The sequence below is a fragment of the Lagopus leucura genome, unplaced genomic scaffold (assembly GCF_019238085.1).
Source record: "Lagopus leucura isolate 7727_CA_CO unplaced genomic scaffold, USGS_WTPT01 Super-Scaffold_702, whole genome shotgun sequence".
NCBI lineage: Eukaryota > Metazoa > Chordata > Aves > Galliformes > Phasianidae > Lagopus > Lagopus leucura.
Window position 1 is genome coordinate 5,591,000 of NW_024962254.1, and position 20,272 is coordinate 5,611,271.

Consider the following 20,272-nt stretch of genomic DNA (forward strand, 5'->3'; position numbering starts at 1 on the left):
GCCACAACCTCCTTTCAGGGAGCTGTAGCGAACCCTCAATCCCAAAGGGCCATCTCAACTGCTTAGGTTGGGTTGGATTGCAGATATGCTCAAAGACATTGAGTCTCCACCTTCCCATCAAACATCTTGTGCATTTTTCTCTATATTGTCAGTGAACCACCCACATCCTGCATGTTTATGGAGCACACTTGACATATTCACCACATTCCTTCCTGCTGTTCTTATCCCCTTCATTTCTCTTTCTCAACAACCTCCTCACACTGAACACTAGGAAATAATTATTTATTCTAAGGTTGTGCAAACAATGGATTAGGCTTCATAGAGAAGCAAGTGTTACCCCATGCCTGCCGGTGTTCAAGGGGCATTTGGATAATACCTTATTAATATGCTTTAAATTTTGCCCTGAATTTCAACTACATGATCTTCAGAAGTTTCTTTCAACTAAACTCTTCTAACATTATTTATCAATATATGTATTTGTTCCCAGAAATTCCTGTCAGGGATAACATATGAGTCCATTCCCACAAGCCTGTGTTCCCTGTTCTCCTTCTGCTCATGAGGATCATTCCTACTCAATCAGAACCCCAGCTTCACCTTCTGATCTGGCCTTTTGAGATCCACATGACTGAAAGCATTGGATTCTATCTCATGGGAGACTGATCCACTGGTAGGAACCAGGTGGAATTGAGCCTTTTACTTTATTTAATGCAGAAAATCACAAATACTATTTTCTGCCAGCTGAATATCTCTAGAGCTGAAGAAGAGCTGTTGGGAGGAGAGTGGTGAGCTTCTGTTTTTCTCTGGGGTACAACACAGCTGTAATTTTCATCTCACCAGTGGATCCCTCCAGGATGTACTGGGACAGATAGAGAAATCTCTGCACAGTCCCTTTCCCTGGGTGGCCAGTGGCCAGCAAATAGGTTGTTTTTCTTCTTGCATATCTTCACTCACCAAGGTAGCAGAACATCAGAGTTAGTCTGCTGGCAGGTTTCCTTGTTAGCTCTTGCTGAGGTGCTGAAGTGCTTAAAGTGGTTTTGTAGGACAATGCAGCCACAGGCTGAAAGGAGGACAGTCTGCAGAGAACAAAATCCCTCTGCATGGGGCAGAAATTCAGGTCTTAGTGAAATTTCCTCACAAAGAAGAAGAAAGAAGACAGGCCTTTTACCTTCCCATTTTAGAGCTTGATATTAGTCTTCAGTTACCTTAACATGGCCATTTCAAATGCTCTGTTGCAGTTTCCGGAGTCTGAGAAAATCCTTGGAGACATGAAACTAATAGAGCCAGATCCTTTTGCCATATAAATCCACATAGCTTTGCTGGCTTCACTTCACCAGAAGTGCACTGACCAAGTTTACTGAGCCACTGGAAGAAGCAAATTGGTTAACAAGAAACTCCATGCAAATTGCCTTTCTCATTTCAAAGTGGTTATAAAACTTGAGAACTGAATTAGGGAGAGTGAAAGTGCCTTTGGTCTACTAACTCCTTTAGGGAATAAAAGAATTAAAATGTGTAATGAAGTATTCATTTAATTTGCTGTTTGCTCTCTCTGCTAGTTGTTTGTTCCTTTGAGAGCTGTGTGAATAGACATCCTTGGTGCTTTTGTGTGTTTTTGGAGGAGGATCAAATGTCTGGCAAGGAAGATGCCAGCCTTTCAGATGTGGTCTGTTGTTGAATTGTTGTGCAGGATTGCACCTGTATCTGGGACACAGGAGGATAAAAAGCTAGGTTATGCAACACTCAGACACTCAGTATCATCCATTTGTTTTCTGTCATATCTAAAATTATCTTTTTTTTTTTTTTTTTGAGAATTTTAGCATGTATTCTTATCTGTGACTCAGTTGCTGTACATAAGTTAAGAAAATGAGGAAGAAGAAATATGTTATGCAGCAATTATGCAGCTATTTGCTGCAAACACACCATTATTGTCTTAAGGTCTTTATAAAATCTTATCATTAAGGAGGGAATAAATGAAGCTGAAAACAAGCCATCCGTTTCCAAACATTTCTGTTACTAAGCTCTTTCTGTTCCAGGTGGCTGAAAATCATTGCTTTTGCTGATAATATATATGATTATAGATTTGATTATATACATTATTATGTATATGTATGATTATCTTTATATATGATTATACATGTATCTCTATACTATATATATGATTATAGGTTGGATATAAGGAAGAAGTTTTTTGCACTGATGGACACTGACACAGGCTGCACAGAGAGGTGGTGGATCCCCCATCCTTGGAGACATCTGAGGTCAGGCTGATGGGGCTCTGAGCAACCTGTTCATTGCAGGAGTTGGAATAGATGCTCTGTGAGGATCCCTTCCAACTCAAACGATTCTATGATTCTGTAGCTTAGTGCTCATCACCTTTATTGGCTAACCTGTGAAGAATTCAGCATGCAGAGAGATTCTTTCAGGGTTTGTACATGCCAAGGAGCTTCCGGAGCCTTTTCTCTCTGGCTTCCATTCCTGTCAAGTGGGGATCTGCTTTAAGAGCTGAACCCACTCCTTTGCCCAAGAGTGCTGCTAGTTGGGCACAGCTGCACTGGACATGCAATTGATTAAGTAAACTAGTAATGGGCTTCTACAGACATCTGAAGGTTCTTAGAGTGGAGAGTTCTGAGAATGGACAGAGTGGTGAGAGTTCTCATTTGGGCATAGGATCATCCAGTTTCCTCCTTTTCCTGAAAAGATTTTAGTGTTCATCTTGAAGCTCATCAAGCACTGTATTGTGAAAATTTGTCAGCTTTCTCTCCCTTTGGTCTCTCAAGGCTTTCTTCAAGGGCCATGGGAGAATGTGGTTTCTTTTGCCATTTGTTGTGATTGTACTTGTGGCTCTGAAAATTGCCTGACTCATTTACAGCAGAAACAAAGCTACCAACTGAGTTATTTTTTCTATTGCTGGTAGGGCATTCAAATCTCGACTGAAAAATGGAATCAAATTTCCCACTTAAAGGAAAGTCTGTTTTTGTTGAAGAATATACTATGTGATCAATCTACCTCTGGCATCTAGTTACAAAATCCACTTACATCTCTTATCTTTTGAAAACCTAGAAAATTGTGTATGTTTAAAGGAAGTTGCATTTCCCATGATATTTGTTTGCACTTTTAGCAATTTATGAATCACATTACTGAACTTCATGCATCTAAATGTAACACTTAAGTTAGAAAGCTTATCTCCCTAGCCTTGTATGTAGAGAAAAAAGATCTACCACGAGGTAATTCAAGCATGTAAGTCATGTTCCTTCTCCAAACTGTCCTCTGGAGGAATTTTTTCCCTTCTGCTATTTAATGAAGACCTGGCACTGTCTGTCGCTAATAGCCCTGCTGAAATCCCAGCATAAACCATCCCATTAACTTATTTGAGTCAAATGCATAAACTTATTCATAGTGCCTATATAAATGAAGATGGAATAGTTCAGGAAGAACTGCTTTCTATTCAGGAAAGGTTAAATATAGCTGCACATTTGTAACAGACTGCTCTTTGCTCTCAATATTTAAATGCCTCTAAGTGCCAGGTCAAGGGTCAACCTTTATAAGGATGGGAGGTTGTTCCATCCTCTAGGGAGCTAGCAAGCTTGAATAGGTTTCAGAGGCCACAAAAGGAGCCGGTGAAGAAGCTCATGGGATGGAACTCAGAAAGATGTTGCAAGATCAGTCAAAAACAGAGAATAAACAGACAAGACACAAAAGTAATTAGAGGAATTTTCCTGGTACCAAAGGGAATTGTGCAGAATTTATTCAGGCAGCTGCAACAAAGTGCAAGAAGGGAGGGCACAGTCAGTGGTGAGGGAGTAATATACATACATACTTTTCCATTTGAAAATCTGTTTTTCTCATTTTTATTACCTTTTATTTTAATATAAAACATTTGGACATTCTGGAGTTGCGTACTATGATCACAGAATCATTGAATGGCTTGTATTGAAAGGGAGCTTAAAGATCATCTATTTCCAACCCCCTGCCATGAGCAGGCTAGTCAGCCTCTAAATTAGGCACTGGCTCAGGCTTCCCAGGGCGCCATCCAACCTGGCCTTGACCATCTCCAGCTGTGAATGCTCCATCCCTGGAGCTGCTCAAGGCCAGGCTGGGTGGGATGATGGAAATGTCTGGGTTACTCAAAGCTCCGTCTGACATGTATATTGATTGACAAGTATGCAAATAATCCAGGGGAAGAAGGGAATATCTAAGAGTTGGTGAGCCAGACACCTCGCTGCTTTATAAAAGACTAATGTAACAAGCCTCTTTAACAAGGAAGGTTAATGTTTCCACAATATTTCCAGTTCTTTGAGAATTGCTTATATTGTTGACATAAGGATGAGTTTAATTTTGCATTTTTCATTTTTCATTCATAATTGAAGCCTAAAAAAAACCTATTTGGACAGATGGTCAATACTTTTAAATGAAAATGGGAACTAAGAGAAGGATAAAAGTTACCTCAGGTCTTTATTTTGCAGCAAAACTGGCTTTTTCTCCACTCTCTCTGAAGCAACACCTACAAATTGCCCTTTGGCTTTTGAAATTTCATAAATGAATCTCAGATGAAAAATAAGATTCTCATTGGGAGGAACAAAAAGAACAAGGACAAGAAGCAAAAAGAACCAAACATATTACAGATTTATTCTTTGGTTTATCCCATAAATTGAGCTTCTTATAAGTATAGCAGAAGAGAACTCTTCATGCTTAAATGTTTATGACTAATCTAAAAACAGCATTGGGAGAGCTGAAGAAAGGAACCTGCCTTTTTTTTTTTTTTCCCTAGAAAAAGGCCATCTTCTGTTTTCAAGGCTTTAAAATTATTTTTCAAACAGTATAATTATACTTTCCATTTTACAGCTGTGAAACTGAGTTGTGAATTGTTCATCCCTACTGAAGTCAAAACTGCTACACATTTTAACAGAGCAGAGTGTGATCTGAATCAGTCTGCCGCATGAGTGCACAGGAGTATGAAGCAAAGCCAGGAGCAGAACTGATTTCTTAGGCTGTGTCTGTAAAACTGTGGCAGTACTGGAAGGCAGTGATGCTGATGGCTTAGTTGTTAGCACAATTCCTGGCATCGTTTGGACCCATGAGAAAAAGAGTAGTTTTGGACTGGATTAGAGTTTTCTTTTGTGGATTAAGCTGACCCATTTACCCTCGCACCTAGCAAAAGCATTCTTTTTTCTGTCCAGTTTAGTTGGTCACATGCCTTATTTGAAGTTCTTGAACATAATAAAACATGCAGCAAAAAATTAAGAAAATATATTATTAATATTATTCCTTTTTCAGTCCGTGGTTCATGAGTTTTCATTATTTTATTCATGTTTTGCTTTTATTTTCTTCTCTCTCTCTCTCTTGTTCATGTGTGATTCCCCCACACTGAAGGTATGAAGGTGTGAAGGTATGCTATGCACAGTGACTGCTAGCCTAGAGGGTTCCCATGGAGCAGTCTCAATGATGTTGCATATCAGTAGAAAAAAAGAAGTGATAATGTAGTGGTTCATAAAACTACCAAGTTCCTATAGTGACAGAAATGACCTGTTTTTGATCTTCATAATATTAACACTTTGGAACATTTTTATAATTTCCATTTTCCAAATAGGAAAAAAAGCAACCTACTGCTATTCTTTATCTGGTTGATAGTTCTTAAGAGATGAAAATGGGGATGGATGAATAACTGTATGACTATTTGATTATTCTTTCCTTTGATCATGTACAGACTTATTTTGCATTTATAATTAAATTATAAATGGGAATTATCTGGGAGTTATCTAGAACAGTCATTATCTAGACTGTCAAAAGTGATGTGAATTAATTTTTTATAGAACTGTGCTAAAAGAGGGCTTCTCATGCATCTGCTTTAGATTGGACTAGAAATATTAACAACAAAAAATAGCTTGAAACTGCTACTAAGGAGTATATTCCCCTTTATAATAATCTAATAGACCAGAGTTCTATACCCATTTATATGAGCACAGAGGGGTTATGAAGAGCAGTCTCCACATTTGATGGACAACTATTTGGATAGCATCTTTAACGAACAGCAGTGTTTTGTAAATTGTTTACATGTATATTAATATTTACCTATCCCTATCTTTGTTCTCCACACTCTGCTGAATTTACTACTAGACTGATAACCACATGGAGAAGAATGGTTTGGGCAAAGAGGAAAATAACCATTTTATAAAGGAGTTGCTTGTTCTAGCTGGTTGTTTTCCATCCTTTAGTGCTAGTAAATAAACAACAGAATTTGTGTCAGCAAATCTGATGAACACTAAGCAGAAGCCAGAAGTCTGCATTCATATTGACTGTAAGTTCAGCAAAGCCAAAGTATTTGTAGTAGAATGCAGCAGAGAAGAGGGTATATTTTCTTATATCTCTGTTTTAATTTTTATTTCAGTAGTCTTTTATGTTCGAGTTAACTGCAATTTTAATCTAGCAGACATTTTCAGGTGAAATTTTTGAGATTACATCTGTGATATTTAGTAGGTTGAAAACCAGCATCAGAGCATGATTTGCTGTAACCTTTTTTTACAGTGACCTGAGGCAGTCTGACATTCACATCAAAGCTAGACACTGTGGCTTTGGGAAAGGCTGCCCTTAATTTTTTTGGAAAAAAGAAAAGCACCCAATCACAAATATTTCAAGAACTGCTTTTGAATGAACCCTCAGAAGACAGAAGATAGTGGAGACCGGGATAGATCTCATGAGTGCCTTCATTCAGTAGTAATAGCAGTAGTGCCTGTAAGTAGTGCCTAGGAAGACAAAAAATCTTCATCCCACGACCCACAACGCATGCGCAAATGGTACAACTGTCTAAATAATGAGCAGCTAGCTTCTTCTAGAGAAAACTGAAAGACAGAGTCAAGGGATTTACTGAAGTCTGAGTAGAATACATCAAAAGCCTTTTCCTCACCCACTAGATGGGTCATCTGGTCATAGAAAGAGATCAGGTTAGTCAAGAAGAACCCATGCTGACTGAGCCTCATTCCCTGGTTGTCCCACACAAGCTATTTGATCACGCTTTTGATGAGCTGCTCCGTCCCCTTCCCCAATACTGAGGTCAGGCTGACAGGCCTTTGGTTCCCCAGATCCTCAGATAAATATAACACTATCTATAATGATTAATCTTAAATGTGTCCATGATTACAAGCCACTGTTAGAACCCAGATGCTGAATCTAGGATTATTCCTGACGAGGAAAGCAATCCTGCTCAGACAGTTAAGCTTCAGTCTGTCATTTTGTTTTTTTCTCCCTGAAGATTAGGACACTGAAAATTGGTTGGTTTGTCTCATTGATGGATAACTAAGACATTTGATTAACTTCTCTTTCAGGTGCCTAGAGACAAACAATTCCCACCTTTCTGTTGACCTTAAAGAAATATTAACCTCAAAGCTCACTTTTGGTTGCTTGTGTCTGGTGTCACTTTGGCATCAGTTTGGGTAGTTAGGGGTGTCTTTGCCACAGCTAAGCAGATGCTATACACCTATTTTCCCTGGCTTTGTTACACTCTTAAGAAACAGCTACCTTGTGTCTTGAGGAGTCTTGTGAGATAAGAGAAGAAGTGGTCACTTCAGAGAATGCTGTAAGTGTGGGGGGAAGAAAAAAAAAGAACAAAAAAAAAGGATCTACTATTTAAACATCTGATTTGGGTATTAACCCTGTGGATGGGAAAAAATCAGAAGCCTGGAGGAGAAATGGAAATGGTTGGAGGAGCTTTAGAGCTTACATAAAGGACAAAGTTTCAGCCTACTCACCACTGGTGGCAGAAAGTTTTAAGCACATTCTTCTGGGTACCTTGGGAAGTTAAAAATAAGTGAAATGTCTGATTTTAATTGCACTGGTGGGTTAGGTGTCCCATCAGTAAGCATACTTACATTTAATTGCCTCACATTTTCTTTATCTGGTCAAGATGTTCTTCACAAGGAGTTGTGAAATAATGAGGTAGATAAGGAATGACTCTGTTTAAAAGAAGGTTCTTTTTGAGAAGGCAAAAATGTAGCAAGGGATGGTAAAATCAGCAGTGTTTCAGTTAATATTTTCTTATGCATGTAAAGATTAGTCAGTTAAAAGACAGCAGACTGGGGGAGTTATCATTGCTTTGTTTTATACCATGTCTACTGCATCATATGGTGGTAAGATAATAAAGAGGCCTAATTAAACAGTAGAGACCTACTTCCATGTCCCTAATGTTCATAAGGGAGTAATAGTCTGAGGTAGTAATAGATGGTGCTTAATATTTGGCTTGGCCATTAACTTAGTACAAAACAGTAATTATTTAGAAATTCTGTTATAAAATAATCACCAAAATTTATCTCCATACAAGAGAATATATGTGGGATAACAGTAAAATTCTAATGTAGAAATACCAAAGCTAAGAAATTGGGATTAGGTTGGGTTTGTGAAAACAGCTGCTGCTGCAATGTGCTTGTGTTCTACAGAAGTAGCTGCCAGGTAGGTTGTCCAGGATGTAGTAATCCCTATGTGGTAAAGAGTGAAGCTCTTTAGCTATCTTTGTCTACCTAGGACTTATAAAATGTGAATTTTGCTTGTGCCTTGAAGTTGACTGTTTATATAAGAATGGGAAAGAATAAACAAAAAAGTGCTTTTTGTCTTGCCCAAAATCAAGGCTGTTCTACTAAGTTAAATATTCTCATTCAAATAAATTAATCTGCATCCTAACTTGAAATTGTTTACCTTCTATTTTTGCTACTGAAGTATTATTTTTTGTTATAAGACAACTACTTGTTGCCATATGTACTTCAGAAGAAGAAACAGGCCAGGAAATGATTTATGGATCAGCAAATTCAGGTCATCATGGTCACTGGAAGCAGTGTAACAGAAAATCCACAGAACACATTAAATAATACCTCCGCTTTCTGTAAATCTTGGAGCCTATGATCGGAGTAAGACAGCAAGAAAGTCAGGATCATCAGTGATCCTTCAGCAGTGCAAAAGATTTATATCAAACTAATACACGGAACTTCAGAAATAGGCTGGATCTTGTGCTGTAAAAGAAATAGTAGAAAAACAACATGCCAAGCTCATTCAGATAGAAATTCAATAGCAAACCTGAAGGAAGTTTTAACCCTGGATCAAGGCTTTGCCCCAAGCTGTGACCCATCTCAAAGTAACTGGTCATGCTCATTCTGTTACTTCAGAGCAAGGCAAAATGTCTTTTTCATTCTTGATAATATGTTGTGCACTGAGACAAAAATAAATCAATCAAGTAAATGTGGTAAAATGAATACAATCAGTAGACAATAACAAGTCTCTTTCAATTAGCTTTTGAAATGCCAGTAATTTAGAATTCCAAACTTTCACAGACTGTGATTAAGGAAGTTCTCTCCCTGTTGTTCAATATTAAACTAACTGGAGTGGTCTCCTCAATTGCCTTCTGCAACATCCATCCTAAAATTCAGTGTTCACTACTGTGATTCTTTAAGACCTTTCTAGTATTTCAAAAGCTCTCTGATATCTATCACTATTCTTATAATGGTCAGAGCTGCTTCAGACTTATAGCTCCAATAGCATATGCTCCAAATTAGCATGTTCAGATAGCTCAAGATCTCATCCAACCTTTGATGACAGCGTCATGTGGGAGATGACAATGAGTCTAATGCCTGCCATGATCTCAGCTCTATCTCACAATATTTGGCATGTGAGGTACGTCCAACATCTATGGATAACATCGTATCTTCCTAGATGTTCTTTTACTGGTTTTGAAAGATGCACTTCTTCCTTGCTTCCTGGCTTTCCAAGAGATCAAGGTTCTTCTCTTTCACAGTTTCTCTTTGTGATTTATCATTTGCCCTTTTTTTTTTTTTTTTTTTTTTGCCTCAGTTGTAAGGTTTGGATTTTTTTCTTATTTTTTTGGAGGGAGTGGGAGGAGTGTAGGAAAAACAATCTGTGCAGGACCTCATAGAAATATTTTTCATATGACCTGAAGATAATTCTGCTTTTAAAGGAATGCAAATTTAAACATAGCAATTTTGTTTAAACCTCTTCTTCTGTTGTAAGCCTTTCCAGGGAAACTAGAAAAAAATTATCTGGAGGTTTCCAGTTTTATTATTCTACATGTTTTACATGTTTTGGAAGGGCTCTCGATGAAGTTGATTTCCCCATATTCCTATGTAGTCAATTAAGTTTTCCGTAAATGCTTCAGCACTGGCCTAACTTCACTCATGGGATGCAACCACATGGCAGTAAAGGGAACAATTCTCATAAACAAAATTCAGCACAGGACTTTAGCAGGTTGTTTTGCATGCAGCAATGGAGTGAGGAGTATTTAAAATAAAGAAATGTAATGCAATGACGCATCACAAAACTGGTCAGATCTAAGATGGAATTGAAAAAAGAAAATGAAGTCAAAACCTAGAGTGCCAGTTATCACAGAATCACAGAATTGTAGGGGTTGCAAGGGACCTCCAGAGATCATCGAGTCCAACCCCCCTGCCAAAGCAGGTTCCCTACAGCAGGTCGCACAGGTAGGCATCCAGGCAGGTCTTGAACATCTCCAGAGAAGGAGACTCCACCACCTCCCTGGGCAGCCTGTTCCAGTGCTCCGTCACCCTCACTGTAAAGAAGTTCTTGCGCATGTTTGTGCGGAACTTCCTATGCTGCAGTTTCCAGCCGTTTCCCCTTGTCCTGTCTCCACTCACCACTGAAAACAGTCCGTCCTCGCCATTCTGCCCCCCACACCTTAGATATTTATAGACCTGGATCAGGTCCCCTCTCAGTCTCCTTTTCTCAAGGCTGAACAGACCCAGTTCACTCAGCCTTTCCTCATAGGGGAGATGCTCCAGGCCCTTCACCATCTTCGTGGCCCTCCGCTGGACTCTTTCCAAGAGATCCCTGTCTTTTTTGTACTGGGGAGCCCAGAACTGGACGCAGTACTCCAGATGAGGTCTTACCAGGGCAGAGTAGAGGGGGAGGATCACCTCCTTTGACCTGCTGGACACGCTCTTTTTAATGCACCCCAGTAAGCCATTGGCCTTTTTGGCCACAAGGGCACACTGCTGGCTCATGGCCAACCTGTCATCCACCAGGACACCCAGGTCCCTTTCCGCAGAGCTCCCCTCCAGCAGCTCATCCCCCAACCTGTACTGGTGCTTGCAATTATTTCTCCCCAGAGGCAAGACTCTACACTTGCTTTTGTTAAACCTCATCCGGTTTTTTTCTGCCCAGCTCTCCAGCCTATCCACGTCTCGCTGAATGGCAGCACAGCCTTCAGGCGTGTCAGCCAATCCTCCCAACTTCGTATCATCGGCAAACTTGCTGAGGGTGGCCACTATCCCCTCATCAAGGTCATTGATGAAGATGTTGAACAAGGCCGGTTATTATAAAGATATCTTTTTTCCCTTGCTCTTTTTTTTTTTTTTTTAATTGATTCATTGATTTCTCTGATTCCTAAATCTATTCCTAGACAAGTAAATAAAGCAGAGCAGAGGCTGTTCCCTAGCCCTGAAACCTACCCAACTGCATGGCACACCTTTTGTCTTGCATCTCCTGAATGAGATTGCTTCATAGGAAATATCTTCTGGAAGTGCTACCTGGTCAATCTACTCTCCCTCAACCATGCCTGGGCTTTCCCTGGGAAGCTCTTAGTTTGCCTAAAGCAAAACCATCAAACGTATCCTGCTATTACAACATACTCAGAGCATCATGCCCTGTTTAGTGCTTTAATATGGATATTGTTTCTATTTTCTATCTTTAGCGGAGATATCTCCCCCCATTTCCTTATAATAATTAACAAGAAGCGTTTAAATTCTTAACTTGCTAATTGAAAATGGCAGGGATTTGTTCCTAAGGAAACATTCTTGTATCACTGTCAGAGGGTAAAAAAGGATTACAAACATATACTCCTTTCTTAGCAAACATTAAGAGCTCCCTTTTCTAATTTATGTTGTACCATTCCTTGAAAGTCTTGTTAGTTAACAGTAGTGAAAGATCAGTTAATCTCAGTTAAAAAATTGTGATATGAAGAATTTTCATTGAATTCTGGCCAAGCCTGCAATTAATGTTAAGACAAGAAACTTTTTTTTTGTTTGTTTGTTTTGTTGTATTATTAACTTTTATAAAAAGTTTTAAAATACTAAAACACTATGTTTTAGTATTTTTTTACTATTGTTTACTATTTGTGAACAATAAAGAATGATTTTTTCTTCATTCACTGCCAGTTCAGTTCCTGCTTTACATTCTGAAATTCTAGCAGCCTAAATGGGAAACAGTTTCCCCATGAAAATTTGATGAAGTTGCAAAAATCAACAGCAAAAACAGAAGCGAGAGAGAGAAATGGGTTCTCCAAATCTTATACCTTACAGAATTACCATGACATTTCATTGTAATAGCTAAATTGATCTTAGGATCACCAAGGTTGGAAAAGACCTCCAAGATCATCCAGTCCACACTGTCTACTTATCACCATTATTTCTCAATTTCCCTTAGTACAACATCTGAATGTTTCTTGGATAACTCCAAGGATGATGACTCAATCACCTCCCTGGGCAGCCCATTCCAGCACCTTACCAATAGAAATTTTCCTCTCAACTGAGGACGTATCAGATATTAATCTGAAGTAAGAACAGATACTGCACTTGATCTTAGTCAAGAGGTCAAGAGGCAAAATAGAATGTCTCAGACCAAACAGAAGCTATGGAAATAGGCAGTCAGTGAAAGCTGCGTATGTGAACAGAAGTTTCAGTAAAGAAACCAGGAATGTGATAGAACAGTGAGAAATGATTTCAAAATAAAGAGGGGAGATTTAAAGTTTTTTTGCAATAAAATAGAGAGGAGTTGAAACAGGTTGCCCAGAGAGGTGGTGAAGACATCCCTGGAGACTTCCAATGTCATGGTGGACAGGGCTCTGAGTACCTGATAGAGCTGTAGGTCTTCCTGTCCACTGCAGGGGAGTTAGATTAGATGACCTTTAAAGGTCCCTTTCAACTCAAAATATTCTGTGATTTCATGAATGTGATTTTTCAGAAAAGATCTTTAGGATTGCACATAAAGAGCTGTGTCTATAGATATGACTGCATAACAGAGGTTTTGTTAGTGTCATGACAGATCTACAACTCAGAATTTCTATCATCTGCTATAACATACCTTCTCCAAGGTAACAGCAGATGGTGCTGGTAGATAGAGCCAAGCTGTGTTCCCTTGTTACTATGTAGAAGTCCAGTTTGGAGTAGAAGAGAGTGTGCACTGGATAGATGTCGGCTATACCAAAGGAGTGGTTTTTTTTTCTATTATTATGAATTTGATTGGGTGTTATTTAGACCTGAGATGAATACTGTTGTAGACTGAAGCACTGGACTGCAGCACTTCAGTGGAGAAAAAAAAGAATGTTTCCATTAGCAACAAAAACATTGTTTCCTGCTCCTGTGCCTTGGGTCTGTTGCGTAGGTGCTCTGATGAAGTTACAGATGGAGTACACACACAGCAGATATATTCAGTGTCTGCAAGCTGATTTCTACACTACCTGGAGAAGTGTTTGCTTCCTGCTGCTTTCAGTGAGGCAGATCCTGAATTATCTAAAAAAGTTCATTTTGTTGCAGAAAATTACTGTTGTCTGAATTAGAAGAGATGACAGACAAGTTAAGCTGGCAGAGAGTAGGCAGCAACAATGCCTAGTGGAGCTGTCACACCACTCCTACCCAAATCCATCAGATAACAGCACCTTTTCCCATCCTGAGAGTGAGGATAGGGACATAAAGCCCTTAGAATCATAGTCATAGAATCACCAAGGTTTGTTAAAAGACATACAAGATCATCTAGTCCAATTGTCTGCTGATCACAAAAAGTCCTCACTAAAGCATGTCCATCAACACAACCTCTAAACGTTCCTTGAACACCTCCAGGGTCGATGATTCCGCCAAACATTCCCACTTCTCTTGGCCTATCTTAGTATAGCAGATGGGACAAGCCCTTATCAATCTTCATAGCCCTTTGCAGGACTCCCTCCATTACATCCATATCTCTCTTGTATTAGCATCTCAATGCTGGTTGCAGCATGCCAGATGTGTCTCACCAGGGCTGAGCAGAGGGGAAGGACTACATCCCTAGGTTTACTGGTAATACTTTGCCTAAGACAGCCCAAGAGGCTGATTGCTTCTCTTGCCACAAGGGCAAATTGCTTGCTGATGTTCAGCTTGGGGTCTGCCTGAATTGGTGTGAAGGAATAGACACTACATAGAAAAGGCATACACTAGTTGCTCAAAATTATTTTGTTGTTTCACTTTGAAATAGCTGTTCCTCACAGGAATGTTTCTATTTTTTGTTTGTTTGTTTTTTGTTTGTTTCTTTTTTTTTTTTTTTTTTTCCATAGAACTCTGTATATCAGACATTACTTGAGGTATTTGGGTGAGTCTTACGTGTGTAAAGATGGAAATACTGGGTCTACCATTATTAAAATCAGTTGTGGTGAAAAATGTGGTAAATTATTGATGGTTATGGGAAAATTAAAATGGAGATGTCAGTGACTGACTGGCTTAGAAAACAAGGTGATAGACTACTCCACTTGAACAATGCCAATAATCTGATTTTCACGTCTGGTAAAGAGAACTAAGGAAAATCTTACAGAAATATTAAAATTATCACTAAGTTCTGATGTGACATTTTATCTTAAATGTTATTGATGCAAGAATTGAAACCTAAATTGGGTCACTGTATAACTGATGAATTTCAGTAATAACGGTAGGTATCCTTATTATTCAGTGTGAATTCAGCAGATATTCTCTAAAAGAAACTGGCTGTTTAAAGTCCTTTTCCACAGTCTCCTTCCATTATACATATTCCTATACATGTACATATGTACTTATGATTGTCTCGGAGTTAACTAGATCAATCTATGCCTGTGATGGGGGGCAGTAGGCCCCTGAGCCCCCCCCAGCCCCACAAAATGGGAAGGGAAAGGGAAAAGGGATAGGGAGATGGGAGTTGGGCTCAAGGAAGGAAAAAAACCAGCGGCAACGATTTATGGAGGAAAACTTATTTTACTATGATATCGGAATGCAAGATAACACAACATAATACAATCTAATTGAAACTGAGACTAATAAATCAAATAAAATAGGAGAGTGAGGGAGTTCCTGAGACCGAGTCAAACCTGAAAAGCTTGGAACAACTAGAAAACCACCCTCCAGTACCCACTGCAAGGCAGTAAGAGACTACCCAACCTGGAAGGGCCAGATCCCATGACTTCTGTTATGTACAGGGACAGCTACCTGGAATTGGATCATTAACAGTTAAACTCCCAGTGCACTACATGATGTTATGATGTGGAATATGAAAACCAAAAACCACAAAACCGTGACATTCCACTGCTTATTCTACACTACTACATCATGCTTTATATATATATATAAAACGAACAATGATTAAAATGCGTTACACAACACATGTCTATATACACATATATACATAGAATTACTGACTGCTCTCCCCCAACATCAAATTTCTTTATGGTACACAATGAACATTCCTGTTTTTCTTCATCACCCATCAAGTGGAATGTAACGGTGCCCATCTTGGCACTTTATACCTAGGAACTGAATTTCCTGGGCAGGTCCTTTCACTTTGCTTCACTTAATAGCAAAACCAGCTTGCAGAAGAATTTGGATTATTTGCTCTCATTCTGTGAAGACTTCTGCTGTATCGCCCCACACAATAATATCATCAGTCTACTGCAAGTGCTCAGGAGCACTGCACTGTTCCAATACAGTTTGGATCACCCCATGGCAAATGGTCGGGCTGTGTTTCCACCCCTGAGGTAAATGGTTCCAAGTATAGTGAACGCCCCTCCAGGTGAGAGCAAACTGTGGTTTAAGTTCTTTGGCCAAAGGAATGGAAAAGAAGGCATTAGCAATGTCAATGGTGGCATACCATTTGGCTGCTTTTGACTCCAGTCCATACTGGAGTTCTAACATGTCCGGCACAGCAGCACTCAGTGGGGGTGTGACTTCATTCAGGCCACAGCCAGCCTCCATTCTCCACTGGCTTTACGCACTGGCCATATGGGGCTGTTAAAAGGCGAGTGAGTTTTGCTGATCACTCCCTGGCTCTCTAGTTGACGAATCAACTTATGAATGGGGAGCAAAGAATCCCTGTTGGTGCGGTACTGACGCCTGTGCACCGGTTTTGTAGCAATCGGTACCTGCTGCTCTTTTACTCATAGCATCCTCACAGCAGATGATAGGCTAGGCAAAACAGACAGCTGCTTAACACCTTCTGTGTCTACAGCAGGTATTCCAGAGGCCTCTCTCTACCACTTGGGATCCTTCAAATGTCCCCTTCTGAGATAATCAATACCAAGTACACACGGAGCCCCTGGGCCCGTCACAATAGGATGTTTCTGCCAGTCCTTACCAGTGAGGCTTATCTCAGCCTCCAACACAGTCAATTCTTGAGAGCCCCTGTCACTGCAGAAATATGGATTGATTCTGTCCCTTCATGACTTGAGGGCGTCAGAATGCACTGTGTTGGAGGCTGAGATAAGCCTCAAAAAACCAAGACAATGATCTTAGTAAATCATAAAATCTCTGCTCTCATCAGCATTCCTAATGTTTGATTGCAATCATGGTGTAACTATATACCCTTCATAATGTCGAGAATGAAGATAAGTATGGGGTGTCAGCGCTTCTTGCTCCAATCTTTGTTCTAAATATTTTATACTCAGAAGCTGCAATCCTGCAAACACATAGGAACAGAAGCAACATATAGTATCTGAATATTGTGACTGCTATCAAGGACAACAATTTTCTATGATGTCTTGAATAATCAAGGGATTAATGAAGGACACATATTATCCTACAGTCTCAGCTGACACCTGTTCTCCTGTTGTTGCTTTTCACACATTTTCCATAATGAAAAGCAATTTGAACTTAACAAAACCATTGGCAGCTGACGTAACTACTGGGCTAGTACTCCCAACAAAGCAGCAGGAAGAAAAAGCAAGTGTGCTGAGATGTGGGAAGTCTCTGGAGGTGCGGGATTCAAAGAAACCAAGCAAAATTCAAAGTAAATGGTGGATTAAAAACAGTGGTGGAAAGGAGCAGAAATGTACTTCTCATTCTGCCACATTAATTACTTTTACATTGTTACAGGATATGGATACTATTGCTTTATACAAATATACAACTATTCTGTATTAAGAGAACCTCAAACCCTCTTCTCTCTATAGCCTTCTCTGTAGAGAAGGAATATACAGAAACTCTAAAAAACTTAAGCTCTTTTCTGGATCTCTCTTCTGCTCTTTCCCCTATTGCTTTATTTAAGTCCTGAGACCATAACAGAGCTAGCAATTTAATTAGGAATGTTCCTGTTTGAAGTTATTTGCAACTGAAAATGTTGATAACCACATTGGTAAAATATGATCTTCATCAGTAAATTGGAAACACCCATGCAATGTGATATATAAACCCTATGAAATGGCACCAGTTGACTAATACTTGAAAGGGAAAGAAAAAAATGTATATCAGTGCATGTTGTTATGCCTTCATACAGTCCATGGTAGTCTAAAGTTTTAGCATTTCTATTTCCTCTGTCTTACATTGGCATAACAGATCTGAAAAGTTTAGGAAAAGGTCAAAGGATGTTTAAAGGTAAAAACCATTTTCTGTAGTTTGAACACATGGAACTGATGCTGTGTTAGTTAGCACTGAGGTCTGTGATCCCTTCTGTCCCTAAGTCTCTGGGACTGAGTTGGACAATGTATAAATCAGTTCATTGTGAGAAGTCAGAACTCAAGAGGACTGTGTTCCTCACTTATTTTCAGACATTTCTGAAGTTTTATACTCCTCTGTCCCATCCCTGATTAGATAGTTGATCTCATCTGTCCTTGACATTTATTTGGGATCAGAACTCATTTCATTTTTCACTATTTTGTAGGAATTCTTGTTCCACCAGTCAGTCTTCATGCCTACTCTACAATCTTTCAAAATTTTGCCTATTTTACTACTCACAGGTATACAGATATATAGAACTACAAGTTAAATCAACAGATAACATATTCGTAACTAATAAAAGCAGACTTTTTTTCATAAACCATGTGAACCTCCTTGTTATAACAATATTTTGTGTGCCAAAACTGTGTAATTGAAAGGGAGAACGGACAAGTTCATAGATCAGAAACTTATTAAAAAGCTACTGAAAATGAAGAGATGACATATGGGAATTATTGCCCAAACCAGATATTATTAAATACATTACACACCTTCACAAAGTTGGCAGATATGACTCTGGACTTCTGCCTTTCTGTAAGCAGCTGGATATTGTGGAGGATACACCCAGACATCTGGAATACCAGCAGGCATTTACATTCAGATGCCTGAATCTCTTTCCAACACATAACACAAAAGATCTGAGGGCTTTTGGAAGCTACCTGTCATTATCAGACAGGTAAATCATAGAATCATTAAGGGTGGAAAAGACCACTAAGATCATCTAGTCCAATTATCAATGCATCATCACCATGTCCACTAACCACGCCTCTCCCACTAAACCATGTTTCAGACAGACCTTCTATCTTACTCAGTCCTTTTTTTATGTCATGTCATAGCTGGACAAGTAATGAAGAAGAAAGATCTCTGAGGCACATACTGAGGTTAGTCTAAAGTGATATTATTTGCATTACGACTACATGTAACCAAACGTTAGGCAAAATCATTGCAAGGGAAATGTAGCAAATCTATTGATGGAGGGAGTGATATGTATCAGAAGCTGAAATATAAATGACTGTCAGGTCACAGACTTAGGAGATGTGCTGTAAATCATGGGAAACTTGAGACAGTCAGCTGCATCTCAGTCTATGACCTCGAGCAGCAGGATAGCTAAGTCCTGCTGTACTTGATGAATAGCGCAATGCTCCTTTGCTGCACGCTCCTTGTAACTGTATATCAAATACAGGATGAGCAGCATGACTGGTGCTAAGCCTGTGGAGAGGGGGAACAGCCCAGTAACAATCAGGAAAAGGAGCATCCTGTTATTTAGTCATCAGCATGCTGAGAAGGCACAGAGGAAGGCAACTGCTCTTTGAGTGAACCAATCCTACAGGGGATAGATATGATACCAAGTTATGACTGAAGAGATCCACTCCAGATCTTTTAGCTGGATTGTGAATTACTGAAATTTCTATGAAGGTAGAAAGGCATTCAAGGCCATTTTGCTGGCTGTGTGTGTTTACTCTTTGTATTTTTTAATATCTTCAGAAGAAATCAGCTTCCCCACTGTCCTGGTTTCATGGAGTAATAGAATGGCTTAGGTTGGAAGGGACCTTAAAGATCACTCAATTACAGACCCCAGCTGTGGGCTTGCCAACCACTATGTTAGGCTGCTCAGATTTCTGCTGGGATTTTCTTCACAGTGTCTGCCATAATGCTGTATTTTGACTTTAGGAGAAAAGCAGTGTGGATTGCATACTGATGTTTTAATTGTTGCTGAGCAGTGCCGCACCAGAGCCAAGGACTTTTCAGTTTCTCAGCTTCTAGCACTGTCCTGCCAGTGAGGGAGCTGGGGGTCATGAGCATGAGTTGTTGGAAGGGGGCAGATCCAGGACAGCTGACTTAAAGTGGCAAAAGGGATATATGAGTTATAAAATCAAGGGGAGTGGCTCGGGGGTGGGGGAGGTACCACTGTGTGGGGGGATTGGTTGGCAAGCGGTGTGCAATTTCTTGGTGCATCATTTGTTTTGTAAATGTATATATATATGTATGTATATAATTATTATTACTGTAGTTTCTCTCTTCCATTTCTATCTCAGTAAACAGTTTTTATCTCAGCCTATGAGTTCCATGTTTTTTTCCCAATACTCGCCTCCATCCACTGGGTGGGACAGGGAGTGAATGAAGGGCTGTGTACTGTTTAACTGCTTTCTGGGTTAGACCATAACATCCAGTAATCTGTGAGAGGAAGGAGTCCGTGGTTTTGATCGATCCTGCCAGTTGTCTGCGTAAAAGAACAAATTGCTGGTAATTACAGAGACTGAGTATACCCATGGAAGGAGCTGAGACTGTCAGTCCTACAACAGCAAAATAGAAAATACTGTGCAGACCGGATTCCTGATAACAGTCAAAATGTTATGGTCAACAAAGTTGTAGACAGTATGTATTACTGGAAACCATTCTTGTTGATGTCAGTGCAAATACAGAACAGCCCAGCTCTAGTTAGTGGACTCCAACTGTTTCACAAAGCAAAACAAAGGCAAAAAAAGAGTTCAGCCCAAGTGTGTTGCAATGGATTCTTCTATCATCAGCGTATGTGTGTCATTCAGCTCTTCTATAAGGCACTGCAAAAT

General features: G+C 39.6%; 1 pseudogene; it reads right to left on the bottom strand.

Moving 5' to 3' along the window:
• Positions 1–12,451: 12,451 nt before the first annotated feature.
• LOC122175191 lies at positions 12,452–12,608 on the bottom strand (annotated as a pseudogene).
• Between the last annotated feature and the right edge of the window lie 7,664 nt (positions 12,609–20,272).